Below are 19,169 nucleotides of genomic sequence, written 5' to 3' on the forward strand. Positions count from 1 at the left end.
AAAAAAACAAATGATGTCTCTATGCTAATGGACTTAGACCCTGGGTTTTGGCAGGTTGCCAGCAATTAAGTGAAAGCGTGCATTGGTGGACTCATGCAAATCAGTCTTTTCAGAAGCACATCTGTGAAAGGTTTTAGGAAAATATGTAAACAATTTCTGTACTTCTAGGTGGTGTAATATACACCCAAGCTCAGAGGGAAGAAGAGTCTCCAATGAAATCTCATAGGGGGACTTTTCTGAGTGGCAAGTTTTCTAAAACTTTATGGAAAGGAGTTGACAACTGAAAAATAACTGCAGGAAGAAGGCAGTGAGATTCCCAACACATTCCCACACCTTTTAAGGGGGGTAGTCCTGATTACAGCACCTTTTACATAATGTGCACCAATGGAGTCTTACCTGTAGAAACTCAGTCTCAGTTTCTCCTAGTCCAATGTCTGGCAAATCAACAAGAATTTCAACAACCCTATTTTAACACTATAGGAACCACAAGTCCTACCAGTTTAGAGAAAACAAGTATTTTCATTATGGACATTCAAGAGCAAGAATTCAATGTTTCTAAATTTTTCTTTTATATTTGCTTCCATTTTATGATATACCAATTGTCGAAATTCAGTTTTTCATCACAGTGACATTAGCTAAGTAAAATGCATTCTACTGATCAGAGAAAAAAACAGAGTGAACCCCAAGTTTAGAAACTATTTTATGAGTTCAACATTTCTGAAATGAGTGCTTTTCTGCATGCTGAAGTTGACCAGGCTTTTTTTTTACCTAGAAGAATGTGACCATTGCATAAAAGATGTAAAGTTAGAAGTTAGCCAGGGAGAATGTGTTTGTTGTATGTGCATGTGCATGTGTTTAAGTAATCAAGAAGCAGCATAATGAAAAAAAAAAGGCTAAGAGCAATTTTAAAAAAGTAAAAAGAAAGAGGAAGGGCTACTGACAGAAACCAAGGAAGCAGAATTAAGCACTCCGAGCCACAGATGTGCTCTCTTTCTTTTAAAAACATGAGATTACTCTGTATCTCATGACTTAATTTATTTTCAGATAAAAACCTTGTCCTCTGGAATTTCCCATGAGGCAGGCGATACACACGACATGAAAAGGCACTGGTGACCTCCTGTCAAAGCAACACTTCAGAAGCAAGGCCGGCCCCTCTGGCTGCATTTGAAAATTCCACCCTCTGCTGATAGTACCTCTACATTGAGTATTTTTACTTAAGCCATTTAGATGCATGTTTTTTTTCACCAGGTCATGGGCAGGTACCTCATCAGCTCATCAGTTACTTATTTATAGACTATAGTCTATAAAATATGGAAAGCACCTGGGAACAGATAACCTGGGCAGAAGTCAATCAATCATTTAGTCACACAGGCACAGACATGAAAATGTAGAAACAACAGTAGAAGACATGAAGTGTCTTGCCAACAATTCACCATTTCTCTAGAAACAGAACATTTTAGTGACATGGATTTCCAGTAGAATGCAGATGAAGTGGGCAATATCCAAAGGTGGCCCATGGAAGGAGTATTTAAATTATTTGACTCTGAATACATTCTTAATTCCAGCGGGTTATATTTTGCAGTTATGCAGTGAGGAAAGGACTCGATCTATTTCTCTCTGCTTGAATGCCAACCAAATTTTCAACATTTTTCTTATTTTCTCCAAATCTGGTCAAAGAAATGTGCTTTTGGCTTGTTCATTCACAGCAGTTTCAACTGCAGTGATAATACCCATGGAATGTTCAGTTTGACTGCTGTGTGAAAAGATACACCTCTCTAAGCTTTAGTTATCTAAAACATAGGAACAGATTTCCACTGAGTTTTGGGTGCAGAATAACTGAGATGATTTGGGTAAAACACAGTGCCTGGCATGTAGTAAACATTTAGTAAACGAACCCATGTACTAAGTGTGTTGACTACTAGCAAGGCAAGAAATCCAAGAGAGAAGGCAATGCTGCATGTCACAAAATAGAGCAATGCGGTCTTTCCTGGCCATTCTCCTAAACCAAATTCCAGCCTTGCTGCTTAGTGCTTCATGACTGATTAAAAATTAGAAAATAAGAGCTATGGGAAAGTAAGAGAAAAACAATAAACTGGAGCAGGGGTGTCCAACCTTTCAGCAGCCTACACCCCACTGGAAGAAGAGTTGTCTTGGACCACACATTAAATACATTGTGGCATATAAAATCTAATGTTTTAAGTAAATTTATATTTTCTTTTGGGCCACATTCACAGCCATCCTGGGCTGCATGTGGCCCGCAGGCTGCAGGCTGGACACCCCTGAGAGAGAGAAGGCAGGTAGGTGGTGGCAGAATACAGGAGAGCGTGACACTTTCTCCGAGGACGGTCCCCCTCACTGAGCCTCCACTGTCTCTGTGGAATGGGGTTGGGCCACCCCAAGGCCAAATTTGGCTAAGCCTCCAATTCATTTGCAGCACTTTTTTTTTGTTTGCTCCCAGTCATTTTTTCCTTGTTTTTCTCAAAGGTTGGGTGAGGAGTCCAGTTAACTGAACACTTCGATGCTCTTCATGTTCAGCACTGTCATCTTCAGTCAATATGAGGACCTCCTTTTGTTGTTTTTTCCTTCTTCCATAATATCCAACCCACATACTATTTCCAGTATATGTCTTGAAGTGTGTGAGTATCCTTGTATACTGTGTTGTTTCACATCTGTGGTCATTACACAAATGGTGTTACATAATTTCATTCTGCTGCTTGTAATACTCCATGCTGATTTTGGAAACATAGCCATCTTCAGTATGTGAATCCTGGTTTTTTTGCCCCATGGCTGCTTAGTGTTCCTTAGACTGCTTCTGCATCTTACTCTCCCATTTCACTGGTGATAACACCTCCAGTCAAGTCCCACTCCCTGGCACCACAGTGAACTTTGTACATGCCCTGCAGTCAAGATATAAAAACAGATTCCAGGTCCTACTCCTGACCTAAAGATCAAAGTGTCTTGAGGTAATGGACATGCATGGGAACCCACTGGTGATTGGACTCTATAATGAAAATCCTTCCCCACAGCCAGCACTAAGTTGACATGATTCTACAGAATTTAAGTCACAAAGAATCTGAAGGGCCCTGGCCCACCGCAGAGACTAGATGTCCTCAGGCCAAAAGCAGGAGACAGCGGGCTTAACGCCCTGCTCTCTTAGGGGTTTGAAGAGACTTTCCTGATGCTAAAAATGGTGAGATATTGGAATACGTTACTCAGTCCCATCTGGTCTTGGCATTTTGTGTCATGTGACCCTCATGAAAGGTGAGAGAATAAAGTGGCTTCTCAAGAGCCTCTTGAATATTAAGATTCCTGATTTTCTGCCTTAAAAAATTTCTACTGAGCTTATGCATGTCCATTGACAGCTGCCCTCTAATTCTGTTATTTCACAAAAGAAGTCTAAAGAAAGAGTAAGCTGTCAGTACAAGTTCTGTAGCTTGTTCAAGCTCTCTCGGAATCTTTGAGATTCTTCATGGTTCTTACATTTCATAGAATCATGATGTGAATGTAAAACTTCCCCTTTGTAGCTCCCTGCCCTGGGTGGTAAAGCACAGAGCAACATCACTTAACTCATTCGGTGGAGGGTGTCCAGACCACTGTGATTTCTGTCTTAGCCCCAACTCCATAGGATTCTCATGAATCCTATGAATCCTTATTGCCACTATGGTCGTATACCTGAGAGATTTCTTTAAAAATAAGTAATCGTAGTAAATGGCCAAACATCTGAAATTTCTAAATCTCAGAGAAATGAACTTACTAATTTTTTAAAAAAAAGGAAACAGCGGGATACAAAGTCAATATCCAAAAATCAAAGGCATTTTTGTATACCAACAATGAAACAGCAGGAGCAGAAATCAAGAAAAACATCCCATTTGATATAGCAAAAAGAAAAATAAAATACCTAGGAATAAATCTAACCAAGGAGGTAAAAGGCCTGTATGCCAAAAACTACACAATACTGAAGAAAGAAATCAAGGAAGACACAAACAAATGGAAACATATACCGTGTTCATGGATCGGAATAATTAACATCATCAAAATGTTCATACTACCCAAAGCAATTTACATATTCAATGCAATACCTATTAAAGTACCAATGGCATATTTCACAGACATAGAACAAACACTCCAAAAATTCATATGGAACCATAAACAATCCCAAATAGCTGCTGCAATTTTGAGAAAGAAGAGCAAAGTAGGAGGGATCACAATACCTGATACCAAACTGTATTACAAGGCTATTGTAATCAAAACAGCCTGGTACTAGCATAAAAACAGGCACATGGACCAATGGAATAGAACAGAGAGACCAGAAACAAACCCAACTCTCTACAGTCAATTAATATTTGACAAAGGGGGCAGCAACATAAAATGGAGTAAAAATAGCCTCTTTAACAAATGGTGTTGGGAGAACCGAACAGCTACATGCAAAAAAAATGAAACTCTAGCACCAACTTACACCATACACAAAAATAAATTCAAGGTTGATAAAAGATTTAAATATACACCATGACTTTATTAAAGTCCTAGAGGAGAACATAGGCAGGAAAATCTCAGATATTTCATGCAGCAACATTTTTATTGATATGTTTCCCAGAGCAAGGGACATAAAGGAAAGAATAAACAAATGGGATCTCATCAAAATAAAAAGCTTCTGCACAGCTAAAGAAAACAGTATTAAAAGAAAAAGAGAACCAAGTATATGGGAAAATATATTTGCCAAAAATACCTCAGACAAGGGTTTAATCTCCAAAATATATAAAGAACTTATACAACTCCACTTTAAGAAGACAAGCAACCCAGTTAAAAAAATGGGTGAAGGACTTGAACAGACACTTCTCCAAGGAGGACATACAGAGGATCCAGAGACACATGAAAAGATGCTCAATATCGCTAGTTATCAGAGAGATGCAAATTAAAACCACAATGAGATACCACTTCGCACCAGTCAGAATGGCCATAATAAACAAAGCAACAAACAACAAGAGTTGGAGAGGTTGTGGAGAAAAAGGGACTCTAGTGCACTGTTGATGGGATTGCAGACTGGTACAACCACTATGGAAAACAGTATGGAATTTTCTCAGAAAACTAAAAATGGATCTGCCTTTTGACCCAGCAATTCCACCGCTAGAATTATATCCTAAGAACACTGAAACACCAATCCAAAAGAACCTATGCACCCCAATGTTCATAGCAGCACAATTTACAATAGCCAAGTGTTGGAAGCAACCTAAGTGCCCATCAGTAAATGAATGGATCAAAAAACTATGGTACACTTACACAATGGAATTCTATGCAGCAGAAAGAAAGAAGGAGCTCCTACCCTTTGTGAAAGCATGGATGGAACTGGAAAGCATTATGGTGAGTGATATAAGCCAGGCAGTAAAGACAAATACCATATGATCTCACCTTTAACAGGAACCTAAACAACAAAACAAAGAAACAAGCAAAGTATAACCAAAGACACTGAAATAGACAACAGGCTGACAGTGTCCAGAGGGGGGAAAGGAGGGAATTTCAGGGGAATTTCAGGGGAAAAGGGGAAGGGTTTACAGGAATAAGTATAAAAGACACATGGACAAAAACTAGGGGCAGATGGAAATGGGAGGGAGGTGGGGAGGGCTGGGTAGGTGGGCTGCGATGGGATGGGAGTAAAAGATAGAAAATTGTACTTGAACAACAATTAAAATAAAATTTTTTTAAAAAAAGGAAATGGACTCTCTCCCAGCAGATTCTGTACTGCCAGTTATCCTCACTCTCATTTTGCTTTATCTATACCAATAGCCTGGGTACGAGGCCTTGGTATGTGAAAATATGCTTTCATGTGCTCTTTCCGTCTTAATTCAATGTTTCTTCGCTGTGACCAGCAGGATGGATTGATGTTCCAAGTCTTGGTACCAATCTATCAGAGCCCAAAACACTGATGTGAGAACCATAATAGTAATAATATTTAACATTGTTTAGTGCATGTTGTGGCCAAACACTCTAAAAGTGCTTTACATGCATTTGCCTATTTCCCACAGCATTACCTTAAGGGCAAGAAAATGAGTTCCCCAGAAGCAGACCCAGAGATAAAGATTCACATGTAAGTGATTTTTTTAGGCAGAGCTCTTAGGCAAGGCAAACAAGGAAAGAGGAAAGAAGCAGGAAGGGAAAAGGCAAAGCAAGGGTACAGTTTCAGGCAATCCCACTCTCAGCCTGGTCTCCAGATATGCTCTAATATAAACTACACCTCAGAGCTGTCCACATTCCTGCACTGATGGTCAAACATGAGTGCTGCAGACAGAGGAGAGGTAGGGAATAAGTATTAACTCATGGGCATTTTAGGCTCTCTGGCTTTGGAGAGTTGGGAAAGTGACTCCAGTAGCATGCAGGAACTCCTCTAAGGAGAGTCACAGATGTGAGCTCTTAAAGGTAAGCAGAATAACACAGATGCCAGAAAAGATACCCAGAAAAGCAAGAAGAACCCAAGAGCATCTAGGGGGAGCACAGACTGATTGGCCCACTAATCTCTATTTTAAAATTCTGAAAAACAACCCAGATGATTTGATGAGGCACACTGATGGAAGTTTTGCATGCTGATGAGTAAATATGGATGAAAAACATTGCATCCTCCCTTGCTTCTATGTCAAAAATCCTCTGAAATCAATTGGAAGAACATTAAAAACAATAAATTCACCTTGATTAACTTCATATTTACAGAATCTCCAAGGCAATCATTCTTCCAAAAATGTACACAAGGCCTTACTTGAAAAGGCATCATTTAATTTTCCCTAGTTTGTGAAAACAAATTTAATAATGATTTACTTTGAACCTACACAAATTTCTGCCACAAGGCATGTTATATACCAAGCAATTTCTGAAATTTTATAGACCAGCAATTTCTGAAAAAGGCCCAAGATGGCAATTCTGATTCTCCCTCAGTTTCCCACTATCTATTCACACACACACACACACACACACACACACACACACACACACACAATCAGTCTGTGATAAATGATCAAATACCAAAGATTTGAGGCAAATCTTGAAATTTTTATTTCAATACCAACTTGCCAACTGACTGATTTTTATCTGGCCTACCGTAGGACCCACAGTTTTTACTCAGAGCCTAAGCATTGGAACTCAGACCTGACTTCAAGCTTTAATCAGTACACAGAGCATTCCCACAACTGCCCCAAAGCTAAGCAATCCTGCCAGCCACAGCCATGGACAGTATCCCCCACCACCTTGGATCATTTCTCCCATAGTATTCAGATGGTTCTGTGGAAAAAAGAATAGTTTTGCTGATATGTCTTGCAATTTGCTGAGGGAGAATGGGGGCAGTAAATATCTGATGCATTCCAGTGGGGTATCTTTTTTCTTTTCATAGTTTGCATTTTTTCTGAGTGATATATTGATAATAGGAGTGGATGATGTTTTATGTGTGATGATAATCTTTGTTGAAATTAGTTATTTTCCAAAAATGGCACACCTCTGTTTCAGTGGGGATGTTCTTCCTGACTATGCAGATCCTAAAGCTGAGATGATTGTATTCATAACCAGTGAGGATATATCTCTCCTGTTTTAAAAACATTTGATATGAGCAAGCCCTCAAATGACATGTTTCTATTTAGAGTGTATTGACCCCAAGCCTACGCAGGAAGTCAGAGCCTTCCAGGTTTAAGATAATTCCAGATTTCATTTCTCCTAAAACAGACCACCCATTCCCAGCCAAATTTGGTAACAGGTTCACTTTGATCTTTGGCTCTGGAGGAGTGTGTACAGCTGTCATGCCTCTACCCCACCCTCTCCCTTGACTGAAGCCTGAGCCCTGCTCCTGGGCCAAGCCCTGGAGAAATTCCATTTGAACAACATCATGCCATATGCAGGTAGATGACGCAAATGAAAGACTGGGATGGTTTGTTGCGAGAAGGTGGAAAAGGTCAACTTTTTAAATCCTACAGAGGTTTATATTGAATGTCTTAAAACCCCAAATTTCTGGCATCAGAACTAACTCCCTCATCTGCTATATTTTGTCTTAACTTTTGAAGATTTATGATCATATGTTCATTTAGTCCTCTTTTTACCTTGCCAAAGGGCTACTCTAAAGATTATTACAAATCATATCAATTCATCTAAGACTCTTTGAACTTCCACTATGTGCCAGAAATAGTATGAGGCCCAGTCTATAACCTCAGAGAACACCTAGTGTCTAGTTGGACACACCTAAATAATAACAAGAAGACAATGAATGAACATGCCAAAATTGATGTTATAGACCAGGTATGGAAAACAGGTTTCATTTCATCTGCTAACTCAGATCACTAATGCATGATTGTGTTGTGAGGTATTCTGAGGCATAATCCAGGCTCCAGGACAAAGAGTGCTGGGGTTGCTTAATGGTGTCTGACATGACTCTGGAAGAATGAACTAATGGCATAATTGTCAAGTTTTATTCACTCCCCAGATAGTGACTGCACAGAGATATACCTGTCAAATATGCCCAGGCATTTTGCTAAGTATCAATGTCCCTATCATTATGGAGTTTATATGCCATTGTGGGAGGCAGGCAATGAAAACCAACAAACAAATATGTGTTTTTATTATATGGCTGCTATGAAGGGAAAAAGGAAGAAGATATAAAATAATCAAGAATATCACCCTGACCAGTGTGTCTCAGTTGGTTGGGCCCTGTTCCACAAAGCAAAAGTTGAGGACACATGCCTGGGTTGTGGGTTCATCCCCAGTAGGTTCAGGACACATGAGAAAGGCAACTGATTGATGTTTTTCTCCCACATGGATGTTTATCTCCCTCTTTTTCCCTTCTTCCCCCTCTTTCTAAAAGTGAATAAAATCTTTTTCAAAAAGAAAAGAATTAACAATATCATTTTAGGGGAAAAATGGGCAAAGGTAGACAAAAAAATGAATTTCCAATTATGAAATAAGTCTGGGTATATAAAGTACAGCATTATAGTTAACAATGCTATATTTTGTATTTGAAAGTTGCTAAGAGATTAAATTTTAAAAGTCCTCACCACAAGAAAAAAAATGAATAGAGTAACAATAACAAGACTGACTGGTGATTGTGTAGCAATATGCACAAATATCGAATCATTATGTTATATAGCTGAAACTAATATAATGTTTGATGTTAACTACATCTCAATTTTTAAAAATACCATTTTAGACAAAAGTGGTCAGGGAAGTCCTCTCCAAGGAGGTATTATTTGAGTTGAGACTTGAATTAAGCGAGTGAGCCAGAAGAAATTTGGAGACACATCAGGGCTAGATCATCTCTACATCACAATATTTGTGACCTCAGCTAAGACTTGGAGGCCAGGGGCAACTAAATGGTTAGGGGCTAGAATCCCCTGGTGGTATCTATACTTACATGTTTGGTTTGCACTGGCTCTTGATGGAGACTTCAGCAGGGCTGTTGACTAAAACTCCTACACAGGGTTGTTCCCTGGGGTTTCTCTGCCTGAGTTCATTTAGTCTTTCTTAAAGAACAGCAGCTGATATCCAAAAGTGACTGTCCCCAGAGAAGAAGGTAGAAGTATGTGGAATATTTTTTATTTAGCCTTGGAAGTCACATGGTATCATTTCTACCATACTCTATTACTTGAGGTAGTCAAAAGGTCCATCTGAGCTCAAGGAGAGAGGACACAGACTCCACCACTCAATGGGAGGTGTGTCAAGGTCAACTTGGAAAAAGAACATATGGAATGGGAGATAGTGTTGCTGCCTTCTGCTACAATACCTTATAGTGAAAGAGATGGATGCTTTTCCAGAGCTGGCTTTTGGTTGGCAACAGGAAGAAAAAGAGATGGAGAGGCAATGAAGGACTCTCTCTGCCTCAGAGGAGAAAAGGTAGAGTCAGGGCTCAGAGCAAGTAAGAAAAGCTCTGCCAGCACTTAATTATTTGACATCTTCTTTCATGTGCAAAGCTACTGCCAGAACTGCTTTTTCTTGCCTGATTTCCTGCACTAACCCATGCTCACTTAGACAGGAACTCTACCCATTTCACCCAAGCTTTTGGTTAACTCTACAAGTGGGCAGCCACCATGCTTCAGCAGCTTCAACTGTCTGAAGATTATTGACCCCCATGAGGCTCTGTTGTTTTCCTATGGGATCTCCCAGGTAAAAACCTCTTTTAAATCCTCTCATTTTCCTCACACAAATTCTTCAGAGTATCTGAACTTTTTGGACTAAAATTGCCTTTGGTTCAGTAAAAGTTCAAAAAATAAATATATCTTTATAAATAACAATAGCAGCATCAACAATATTCCTTTTTCAGAGGAGGAACCAGAGAGCCTACAAATCAATACAAAACACTGAGGGGCTGGTACCTGGATATCTGTGTTTTTAAAGCATGTGGGTGATTCTAATATGCACAAAGGTTGAAAACTACCCTAGCTGATCTGTTCTGACTCCCTTCCTGCCTGCTTCCCCTGCTACTCCTTCCCTTGATTAATGTACTCCAGCTCCACTCGTCTTCTTGACCAGCTTTAACAGGCTGTGCACTTGTCTTGTGGTCTTTGCACATGCTATCCCCGCAGCCATCAGGTGCTGTCTCCCTGGCCATCTGTTTGACTCACTGCACCAGGACCATAAAGCTTCAAGAAGCAGCCCTCTTTCTCCTTGGATGTCCCACCACACGAAGCAGGCCTCTTCGTGTTTCTGTCCATTTGTGTAGCCATCTTCAAGGAGGCTGAAACAGTTAATGTTATAACTAGAAGTAGCAATCCAGCTTAGAGTTGAAAAAGGATTCAGCATTGAACTTTCATAATTATACACGTCATGCTCACCTATCTGTTTTACCATCAGAGCCAAGAAACAGTGACTTAGCCTCCCACATGGCTCCTTATCTGAAAATACTCTCTTGATGGTTTCTAGGTAAACTCATTGTTCTGTCTTGACCAGCTCCCAACCTGGCTGCAACTCTACCCACTCTCTGGCTACTCCTTCCCTCTGATTTTAAGGAGCAGTGTGTGCTTGCAGGAGTGGAGTAGGAAGAAATGGCCAGTTGGGAATTCCAATGTAGTGATGAGAGCTAGAGAAGGGGAGTGTCGGGAAGGAAAAATGTCCCCTTTCTCCCAGGGTAACCTTTCCAAAAACAGGCATCTTATCTCTTTTTCTCAAAATCACTAACTCATACGTATTCTTGGGCATCTGGCACTGTAAAGTTCCAGGTGTTCTGCCCTTGGCTTTTGCAAAGTTCAACAGGAACTGATATTCAGATCCCTTAAGATGAATGGAAACATGGCAGATTATATCTGAGACAGGTGTCAGAAAGGGTGTTCGCCCAGTAGGTCTCCTGGAACCATCCAGTGGCCAGACTAAAAATACCTTGAGCCCAAAGCTCTCCACAATAGTATAATTGTTATTTTCATCACCATGGGAATGATGATTTTAGAAGGAACCGTCAGCCCCCTTGTCCATGTTTCATCAGTCTTCACCCCCCTTGCCAGGACAGCTTGGTCTTGGGGCAGCACTCCCGAGTTTCCATCTACCCCTGTGGGTCCTCCCCTATGGAGCAGAAGCCAGCCTGGCTGGTAGAAGCATGACACTCTCTGGTCAGGTTTGCTCAGTCTCTCTTCCCTCTGCCTCGAGGAAGTGCGAGAAGGGCCAGGACTCTCTGATATTCTCTACTCCACAGAAAGAATCTCGAGGTCAGGACTTCAAGATGCAACTGGAGGCTGCTATTCTCTCAGGAGCCTTTCATGCAGGCAACATCCCCCTCCCTAAAGCCAGCTGGGCTTCTTGTGCCCACTGCGCCACCCATCAGCTCCCCACAGACAGGAGCAAAGGCCTGGGTTTGAGAAAGAGCAGGAGGCCCTCACTTGGCCGAGGCCCTCACTTGGCCAAGGCCCCAGCTGGTGTCTCCAGTGAGCTTACCCAGGAACCCTGACATTCAGGATTATTGGACATTTGACCACGTAGATATAGCTGAGACTTTTTAAAAAATGTTATTGCATTTATTAGAGTGACACTGGTAAATAAAGTTATGTAGGTTTCAGGTGTACAATTCTATAATTCATCTGTATATTGAATTATGTGTTCACCACCCCAAGTCATATTTTGATTGCTATTTTCTACTTAAGTCTTTTCACTACCAGTTAAAACCTGGAAACAGGAAAATATAATTAAATGATCCCCAAGTGCACAACTACCACCTCTATTTTTTTCTCTTCACTATGAGCCTGGCACTCTCCTGATTCAATTCTACTGTGTCAGCCCTAAAGCAGACTCAGGGGGGATGTAGCCAAGGTAGGAATAGGACTCTGTCTGTCTGATTTCCTAATTCTACTATACAGTACAATAATATACAGCTTCCCATTTGCTGAACAAATGAGAAAATGAATCAGAGAGCCTAAAGAAGTTACCAAGTTTACACACTTAGCATCAGAACAGGGATCTGAACTCACTTTAGTAATCATTCTCTTACTTTATTTGTATGCCACCTTTGTTTGTTTGTTTATTGGAGTTAAATTTATTCTCAAGTTCTTAGAGTCAGATAACATTAGCCATGTGCTATAGACCTAAAGTTCGTGCCCCTGCACATATATATATTGATAACTAACCCCTTCTGCAATATGATTATATAAGAGGTGAAGAATTTGGTAGGTGATTGGGTCATGAAGATGGAGCCCTTATGAATGGGATTAGTGTCCTTATAAGAGGGACCCCCAGAGATTTCCTCACCCCTTTTCACTCCCTTTGTTGGCATGAACAAAAGATGGCTGTCTCTGAACCAGGAAGTTGTCCCTCACCAGACACAGAATGTGCCGGCACCTTGATCTTAGACTTTCTATGCTACAGAACTGTGAGAAATAAATTTCTGTTGTTTAGAAGTGTCTGTGGCACTTTTGTCACAGCAGCCTGAATAGCCTAACACATCTTGAAAGCTCTAAAAACAAGCAGAAAAAAAGTAGGAGGTGGACAGCTCTTTTGGTTATTAAAATATCTACAAAGGCTTTACAATTAACACAGTGTTGGCATTAAGATAGACAGAAATACGGAATAGAATTGAAAGTATAGAAATAATCAACATATGAACAGGTTCATTTGTCCTATGATTAAAGTTGTACTTCATATGAGTGAGAAAGAGATGGAATTTTTTGATAGTCATGGGACAACTGGATAGCTGTTGGAAAAGAAAATGTAAAATACTCCATACTTCCATATCATTTTTAACTTTAGAGATCTCAGTGTAAAAATAAAACAAATGTAACCATAGAAATAACACAAAACTGTGTGTGAACTTCTTGAGAGTAGGACAGCATTTGTTTATTTCCTAAAGATTTGAATAAAATAACTGAGTGTTTCAATGATAAAGAATCAAAATTTTATTTATGAGGACCCCGAGGACCAGAGAATGTAAGTGATTCAGCCAGACCACACAGAGTTAGTAGAAGCTACTCAGTCAAAGGCCAGTCTGACCTTATTCTCAGGTAGTTCTCCATTTTGCCCACCATAAGTCCCTCTTAGGACTGATAACCCTCCTGTTCTCTGCTTGAATCCGTATCTGCAAACTGTCTCACACCCACAAAACCCCCTTATCATTATGTGCACAGAGCCACAGTATTAGGTTCCAGGGTTCTTTGAATGAAATGTGCATCTCATTTCCACCTCACTGGTTGGCTAAAGTTTAACCTGTGATGGGACTGTGAAGTCGTCCAAAGTTCACTGTGTTGTAATCTGCAGGTATAGGTAACAGATGAGCCCCAAGTCTGGCAGACGTGGGCTTTGTGGCTGCATCTTTGTTTTCTGCGGAGGCAGGAGGCCAGCTGGATGTAATATTTCTCTGGTAACCCCTGTTCAGAAGACACCTCGTTGGGAGAGATAACAACGACATAGAAAACCCTGCCCTCAAGAGTCTTGGCAGCAAATTCAGAAATTAGGAGGATGGAATGGACCTTAGAGGTGACTATAAACCAACCGCCAGTGTGAACCCAGTAAGAGATCCTAGGTAATCAATGCCAACATGTATGGCACGGAGAACATGCTGGGACTCAGAAGGGCAGGATCAGAGGCAGACTGATTAAGGCACCCCATGACCAAGACAGATGGCTGGTGATAATCGTACCCAGGCCCCATTTGCTATTTATCCCCACCACCAGCCCTGAGCCTTCTCCTGCATGCAGTTGTGTACAGCATTGCTGTTCCCACTCTCATTACTTGTAGCAGATCCTGTAGTCTGGCTTGTTGCTTTGGATAGAGACTCCCTCTTCCCCACTCAAGGCAAACATTCCCCTGGCCACTGCGATAGTTAGAAATCTAAGAGTATCATATTTGGCATCCTGATACTTAGATGATGAGTTAAAACTGGAAGTGAAGCTCCGGTCATTCAGTCAAGTTCCTCAGGTCACAAGACAGGAATACAGAGCCTGCAGATCACATCAATGAGGGTTTCTTGCAAGGATCCTTAGGAATGTGAGGTTTGTCTGGAAAAAGTCCAGCCATTGTTAGCATAACAAGAATGGCTTGTGCCACATCAGTGTCTCATCTGGCAGCCAATGAGAGGAGATTGAAATGCACATATGTGCACATTGACAATTTCACTGTACTAGTCAGTGGGGGCAGTAGACATTATTAAGTGAGCTGTATACCGTGTGGCCGTCACAATCAAAATTACTGAGCAAGTAGAGCAACAAATATGCATCAAATTTTATGTTAAGCTTGAACATTCCTCCACAGAAACTAGCTGGGTGATTCAGAATGCCAAAGCTATGTGCAACAGGTGATTGGCAGCTTCATCACGACATCGTGCCTGCTCATGCATCACATCTCATGCAGAGTCTTGGGTGAAACATCAAATCACCCACTTGACTCAGTGCCCCCTAAAGCCCAGATTTGGCACCCTGTGACTCCTGGCTTTTCCCAAAACTCAAATGACCTTTGAAAGGGAAGAGATTTCAAGCCATTGATGAGATTTTGGAAAATACAATGGGGCAGCTGATACAACTGGAAGAACTGAGGTCCTATTGTGCCTACTTTAAAGAGGATTAAGGCATTATTGTCCTGTGTACAATGTTTCTTGTATCTTCTTCAATAAATATCTTCATTTTTCATTTTACATGGCTGGAGACCTTCTGGACAGACCTATGTAGTAGGGAAATTGTTTCAGTCATCTCAAGTCTCAATTCTCCCAGCTCTGGGGGCAAGGTGGGTTCTCAGCCACTAGGAAGGGGCACAGAAGCACGTGGGATTCCCAAGCTGTGAGACCCACTCTCTCATTGTTCTGTCTACATTTATCTTCTCCAGAGACAGAATTAGTGAGGGGGGTTCTTTACCACCAAGAACAAAACACCTCTCTTGATCAAAGTCAACCTCCTTTATTCCCAGGCCGTTAGCCTTTTGGTTCACATGATGGTTCCCAGTTCCAGCCACCAAGGTCAAGAGATCAAGCAATTTCATTTCTATTAGAAATAATTCTACATGAATTATGGAAACAAGGCAGGAAACAAGACAAAACAGATATGTCTGCTTTTATCAAAAGTGAACTGTAAATGTCCATGAGATTTTATGGGCTTCTCTTTGTCTTTTCCCTCTTCAGGAGTATCTAACCTTTTGACATCTCTGGGCCACCCTGAAATAAGAGTTGTTTTGGGCCACACATTAAATACACAAACACTAACAAAAACTGGTGAGCAAAAGGCAGGTTTTAAGTAAATTTATGATGTTGTGTTAGACTGCATTCATAGCCATCCTGGGCCACAGGTTAGATACCCCTGTGACAGCCACCTTAGTTCTTTCACACTTTCTATGTTTTGCCTGTCTCCAAAATCGTTCTTTCTTAAGTCAGGCTGAGAATAAAGTCCTCTGCCCTCTGGAGACACCGAGTATACAAGGCCTGCCTCTGAGCCACAAGATTTGCATCAGGGATCCAAGGTGAAAAGGAAGACTGAGGGGAAAAGGATGAAGAAGGAGGGCAGAGTTAGAAGAGCTTAAGAAATAATCCAACCACAGCCCTTTGGCACTGAATGATGGTCATTAATAACACATGGTTCAGAGCTACTTAATTTAGGCAACTGTTACTGTCCTGCTTAGCCACTCTCTTGGGATCATGGTGTGTACACTGTTGATGCTTTAAGCCTTCTCTGCTGTAGGCAGAAAGAAGGGACAGTCAAATCCCCTGGATTCAGTGTTCCCCTCCTTAAGGTACCATCCCCATTGGGAAGTGTGTCTGACAGCTTTGATTGTTCTGGAAGGGCTATTAAAGGTTATGCTGTGTCTAACTAACCTCCTTCCCAAAGCAATGACATATGGCGATTCTCAAACATGTCTTGTTATTTTTTCAGGCCCCACCATTTATCTACAAAATTAGAATCTCTGAAGAAAGAGACAGCCTAAGCTTCTATATTTTTAAAGCTCTACATGAAACTCTGATGATCAGCCACTTTGGGGAACCAGCTAAACCTAAACTGAAATTAAAGGAGGATCTGGAGACTCTCTGAGATATCTAATTGCACAAGTGAAGTGCATGTGGAAGGTTCCTCCTGACAGAGCTAGTGTTTGGATGCCTGGAGTCAGGAAAACATTGTGTTGAGGAGTGAGGAAGAAGGAAGGAGAGCACATAATCCCCCAGCCTGCCCTAAGAACTTTGGTCTGGTCTGCTATGGCAAAGGGTGATACAGGCAGGAACCAAGCTGCTGCTTTCATAGTGCACTCTGGTCACAAGCAACAGGGACTCTGTGTAAAACAGAAAGACAGAAAGTTTCTGCCAGTGGTGTGCTGAAGCTGACCCACACCAGTTTAGGAAAATCAGTTTGTTAAATTTGCAGACATTTTTCGAGCCAGTTGTCAAATGGGTATCTTGCACTCAGCCATGGTGAGAATATTTATACCACAGAAATGGGAAAACACTAAACCACAGAAGTCGGAAAACACTCCATATCAGAGTCAATCTGTTTTTTTTTTCCTCTGGAGAGCCTGTTATTAAACAGTTACCAGCACCCCATTGCCCTTTTCCCATTCGTTAGGAACACAGTGCATTTGGTACATACAGCATTGGGCAACCAGCTGCACTACCGTGGAGTCACTGGGGCAGTGATGGGTATGGGATGCTTTCCTCCAGCAACTGGTAGGCAGGTAACATCAACAGGCAGGGAAATTCAAAAGAACATGGGAGGACTGATTTGAGTATATGCAAACCATCTGAGGAATCCCAGAAATAGCCTGGGAGACTTCTATAAGAGACACAAGCCAGTCAAATGTGGACTTAAAGGCTAGTGGGGGCTTTCTTTGAGCCCATAAGTGAGAGGCGTTGAGGTTGTAGTAGACAGTCCTCTAGGCCTCCTAACAAACTTCTGTGTGACCTCTCATTAAATAATACTGAAGACAGGCGGCACACTTCTTGGCCCATTCCATTTTTGGGCAGCTCTAGTTTCTGGAAAGCTCTTTTGCACATTAAGCAAAGGCTTGCTTCTCCATCATTTCCCCCACAATCCCACTTTTCATTGTGCTCTCCTGGAACTGCTTCAGGAGAAGCCATCTAAGGAGGTGCCACAGTTCCTATGGAGTGAGCACAGCCCCTGCCCTATGAGAGCACCTTCATGACAGTCACCCCTGGGACTTCCCCTTTGCTCATGACCCCGTCATGGAAGGTCTTTGCCCAAGTTTGTTTGGACTCTTGAATACACCACTCCCAAGGGCTGTGATAACAAAACATTTTCACCGAGCCAGGTTTTCCTCTCTTTTCCCATTTAGCGTAATCTCAATTATTCTTGGACTCCTCCAATATTCTTTTTTTATTTTTCAATTACAGTGAAAAATAAAAAATATTCTTTTTTATTTTTTAATTTCTTATAAAATATTCTTTAAAAATATTCTTATTTATATTTCTTATTTATATTTCTTAAAAAATATTCTTTTTTATTTTTTAATTTCAATTAAAAAAGCTTTGCTGCTAGAGGTACAGAACTGATTCTTTGGAGCAGTTTGCACACTGTAAGGTACTCCCATTCTTCGTATCTGAGGGGACACTACCCTGGTGTTGGGCATCGAGCTGGGCCAGGCAGTGCAGGGTTTCTGGACTGCATTGCCTTGGAAACCATGGAGCTCTGAGATAAGGCCACCAGGGGACCCATAGCAACCTGAGCTCCCAATGCCCTCCCCTGCACTGGGCAATGAGTCTGTGACTCCAAAGACTACTGCCAAATTCTACTCTGGCCAACTCTCGGCTGTGGGAATACTCAAGCAATATATGTAAAAATGGATTCCATTGAGGATGTTAAGCCTTCTGAATGGACATACCTCACTGGGCTTAGTTCACTTTGAGTAAAATGCATGGTGTGGTAGTAAGAAGATGGACTTTCCAACCAGGCTCAGTTGAGTTCCAGTACCAGCCCTGCCCCTAAAGAGTGATCTCATCTCTCCCATTCTCTCTTTCCTCATTTATAAAACAGGCGAATGTGCAAATTAAGTGCTAAAAACCATGGGATCCCCAACAGCAGGACTTGGCACATGTAAATGCCCTCGATAATGATAGGGCCCTCTGATTACCAAGAGTTTTTACCAACCTCTTCTGCACATTAACCAGGGCTTTCTTCATTTTCTTGGCAAAATAACCTGCTGCTGATTGTCTTTGGCCTATGTAATAGGCAGGGTAGTGCCCTCTCCCCAAAATATCCCCATCCTTATTCCCGTTAACCAATGAACGTTACCCTACATGGCAGAAGAGAATTTGCAGATGTCATGAAGTCAAAGATTGTGAGATGAGGAGGTTATCTCAGGTTACCCAGGTGAACCCACTCAAATCACCAGGATCTTCACAGGTGAAAACAGGGGCAGGGAAGGGAGAGACAGGGAAGGAGAGGTTAAGGCTGAAGCAGAGGTCTTTGTGGTTCAAAGTAGATTGGCAGGTGTTCGGCTGCTGGCTTTGAGGCTTGAGAAACAGGTGAGCAACCAAGGAATACAGGTAACTTTGGGAAAATGGAGAAGGCAAAGAAGCCAGTCCTCCCCCAGAGCCTCTAGAGGGAACTCAGCCTTGTGAACACCTTGATTTTAGCCTAGTGAAGTCTATTTAACACTTAGGAACTCCAGAATTATAACAGTAAATTTGTCTCAGTTATTTTAAATCTCTACATTGTGGTTATTTGTTACACTAACAATAGGAAACCAATGATGCCCTCTTCACCTAGAAAATCCACCAATCCCCTCTTTAAATTTTGTGGGATCCCTGG

Source organism: Phyllostomus hastatus, unplaced genomic scaffold (genome assembly GCF_019186645.2).
Source record: "Phyllostomus hastatus isolate PE091 unplaced genomic scaffold, TTU_PhHast_1.1 phas_contig_38, whole genome shotgun sequence".
Lineage (NCBI taxonomy): Eukaryota > Metazoa > Chordata > Mammalia > Chiroptera > Phyllostomidae > Phyllostomus > Phyllostomus hastatus.